Source organism: Stegastes partitus, unplaced genomic scaffold (assembly GCF_000690725.1).
Source record: "Stegastes partitus isolate 25-593 unplaced genomic scaffold, Stegastes_partitus-1.0.2 Scaffold662, whole genome shotgun sequence".
NCBI lineage: Eukaryota > Metazoa > Chordata > Actinopteri > Pomacentridae > Stegastes > Stegastes partitus.
In genome coordinates, this window is record NW_007578393.1 from 162667 (window position 1) to 166443 (window position 3777).

General features: G+C 43.2%; 1 protein-coding gene across 1 annotated transcript in view; it reads left to right on the forward strand.

The window, feature by feature from the left end:
- Positions 1–1145, forward strand: part of rgcc (regulator of cell cycle) — a 14639-nt gene extending 13494 nt beyond the window's left edge. The window contains exon 6 of the transcript XR_520500.1: positions 756–1145. The gene's annotated coding sequence lies outside the window, so the exon portion shown is untranslated. The remainder of the gene's footprint in view (positions 1–755) is intronic.
- Positions 1146–3777: the final 2632 nt, after the last annotated feature.

Below are 3777 nucleotides of genomic sequence, written 5' to 3' on the forward strand. Positions count from 1 at the left end.
ATCTGTACCTCCTGATGTTTCTGTCTTAGTTTAGGATAAAAAGTGCTGTTCTTTAAAGCTCATAAAGCACATGAAGGCATTTAGGGGCCACATCAGTAGAATGTCACCTGATCTAAGATCTGTTAAGCAGCTCACAGAGCATCACGGTTAATAACACGTCTGATTTGTGTTGCTGCTTCTTTTGCTCACTCGGGGCCTGTGAGTGTTGGAACTTGCATCAGAGCAGCAGGAATGCTCGCTGGGCTGAAATTCCAACTGTAAATGTCAGGAATGGAATGAGACAGAAGTGGGAGTTAGAACCTTCATTCCACCTTCGCCGTGCTGCTCTGAGCTCTGTTCCTGGTCTCTGAATGTCCTTCTGTGGAGCCCTCAGCTCCTCCTGAAAAGCTCGGTTACTGGTGTTTGCGAGTAAAACCTGAGAATCAAGTCAGTTCTGATCATGTCTGTCCGTCTGTCTGTCCTCAGGCATGTGACACAGAAGCTGGCAGACATCTTGGAGCGAAGCCATGAGGGAGGAAGGGATGTCTGGAAGCCCCCCGAGCAGCTAACATGCCCCCCAAACTCTGAACCACCCCCTCACCAACAGGATGCAGCTGGATGGCAGAAGCAACTGCCAAAGTAGCTCCACGGCGGCATCAGAGCTCTGCTCACTCCAGACCACACGGCTCCTGGGCTGTACGGGCCGCAGGAAGGGTCAAAATTAGCTTTTTCGTAGGATGGAAACACTCATGAGGTAATGGACTCCATGCTGCAAGGTGGTGGAATATCACTGGAACATTCATCATCCCAGACCAGCTCACTCCCTCATCTGAACCTGGAGCTGCAAGAGTATTTAAAAGAAAAAGGCTTTTTATAATAGAAATATATTTGTAATTTTATAGAGCTTCTTATTGTAAATTTATCACTCCTGTTTTGTTTTTTTTGGTGAAATATATTTTTGTATCATATGTAAATAATAATTGTTTCAAATTTTATTTGCCTCGGTATGGACTGGACAGTCAGATTAAGATTTGACACGACTGGAATAAAGTTGATCAAATGTGAACTTAATCCGCTCTGAGAAAACTGGAACGCAAAATGTGTATTTAATACAACTAATGCCTGCCAGAGATAATATTAAAGTATAAATATTGTTCTTTTAGTAACATGTCCCTCCTCTCTTTATTTCCTGTGTCTCTGTGAAAGTGAATTTAAGCCTCTGAACTCCAAGCTGTTTGTGGGTGTTTTCTGCTACTTTCTCTCACTGTGGACTCATTTCTCACAGCAACATAAAGTCCTGTACCCCTATGGAAACAGCACCACCATGACTAGACGGAGAGAGAACTCAGAAATGTCCTCTGTGCAGCATAACATAGTTAGAATGAAATCAAATCAGGTTCATTGTCATGTTGCTGTACATACACAGTAGCACAGGCAAGATGAAAGAGCGTTTCTTCAGGATCATTTATTTATTACATTTTGCCGAATGAACACCTGGGATAGACAAGACACTAAATGTTCACTGTCACTGTCTCCTGAAGTGGCCACAGTGTCCATGTGCGCCACCATCACGTTGAACATGGTGAACCTCTTCAGGTCCTGGTAGGTCTACAGGGACACAAAGACACACATGCTGCTGCCCAGAGCTAGCTGTCTGTCTGTCCACCTGGAACAATGTCATCCCCTCCAGCTGTATGTCCGTCTGGGATGTTGTCATGGAGCCATGTTTCTGTTAAAGCAAACACACAGCAGTCCCTCCACTCTCCGCGGGTTCCTCCCAGCAAACGTAACTCGTCCAGCTTGTTGTGGAGGGAGCGGACATTGGAGAGTAGGAGGACGGTCCTGGTCTGGAGGGGTTAGCCTTTAGTCTAGCATGGATCCTGATTCTCTTCTCCCTCTTTTGTTTGCGTTTGCACTGTTTGCTCTTCCTTCTCTCTCGGGTAACTGTCGTCGTAGTCTCTGATCAGACTCCGCGTTGGCCCAGTATGTCCAAATCACAACCGATTGCTGCAATTCCAGCGCCGTTCACTGTCCTGACGCCCAGCAAAGTCTCCCGGCCGCAAGTTTTGCGGAATGAACGTCTGGGACAGACAAGACACTCAAAACTTTCACTTCATTGCCTCCTGAAGGGGCCACTGCACATATGCTCACTGCCATCACCATGGCAACCAGAATGCTGTAAGTCATTAAAAAAAAAGAAGAAAAAAAGTGATAATATATTTTGCATAATTAAAAAAAAGCCTGGAATCAACATGTACAACAACGTTTTAAATGCCCACAAGGGTTACCGACACTGAGGCGTGAACCTGTCTCTACATGTTAAAGCTATCGTACTGCTAATATGCGTGCTTTGTTTCCACACTTGGTCTCCTCTCTGCTTTGTGGAAACACAGCCTGCAGTTCAGTCCAAAAGTCCTTGATTTTTTTTGACACATGACTGTAAGTTGCTGCTGAGTCAGTCATGACTTTTGGGTTGTGCATTGAAAAGGACAATTTTTAGTTTTTTTACAGAATCCTATTGGGGTAAATGGTTTATTTTTGTGAATTTTCAATCAGACACAAGCTTAGATTTGATATTTCTTCAGATGGAACCTCATGATACATCAGGTGAGGAGTTCAAAAACTGTTGGACTGATTCTGTGTTAGCAGTGTCCAGTTCTTTTAAATGGTTTGATTTTCATATGTTTTTAAAAGGTTTTGGGGTTCAGAGGGTTCACCTGGTCATGAACTGTCAGGTATGAACTGTCAGGTATGGCTGTCAGTTGTGCAGCAAGGCGCAGAATATTTTGTTTTTTACATAAACTCATTTGGGTAAAAAGGTTTGCAGATTGTCTAGTGACACATGTAGAATAAAGTCATTTTGCTCAAATATTACAATTTTACTGTATTTTTTACAGTTTCAGGCTCTGATTAATTGTGAAATTTTTTTCTTAATGTTTAGCTTCTATTCTCTGTGGTTCTTTTGCTTTCTCTCCCTCTTCAGCCTCCTCATCCTGTTTATTTAATGCACATCCTGCAGCTCACAGAGTAGAACAACTGTGCAACACTCCAAACTGAACTTTGGAAAGTTCAAATCAAATCACACAAGCAGGTGTTGATTTCCTGCAGAGGTCACTGAGTTCATCTGCTGAATGCTTGAATAAACCCTCTAAGTCTAAACCCAAAGAGAATCCACATTAACTGATACCAGAGAGAAAGACTGACTGAACATATCCCTCCTGCAGGAAGACGGAGGAAGACGGAGGACATCCACCGCCTTCCAAGAACTCCAACAACACAGACGCTCCAAAATAGAAATTACAACTCTCTTACCTTCTGTGCTCATTAATCAACCGCTCAACAAAGCAGGACTTATGTAACTTCTTTAGCTACAGGGTCTATTTCCGGAGGCGGAGGGAGACAGCAGGGTGTGACCCCTCCTCAGCCGGCAGCAGCTGTGCTTCAAGTATTCTGATGTGGAGGCTCCCGTCCGTCTGCAGGTCAGAGGTCTTTCCCGTTAGGGAGACCTGCTTCCATATTGGTTCCTCAGTGGCAGAGCAGCAGGTGCAGACAGATATGCTGCAGCCTACGTTTCCCACAATGCACCTAAAAAATACAAACCTTTAAATCTATGCTGCTAATCTGGAACTCAGGCTTTCTGCTCTAAATTCTTAGCTTTGTTTGAACACAACAAACTTCACACACTTTACACAAACTGTAATATTCCAACAGCTAAAAAAAAAAAAAAAAAGGAATATAATGGGCAATAACTGTTTTATTAAAAAGACAGTAATTTGTCATAATTAAAATTAAATTAAA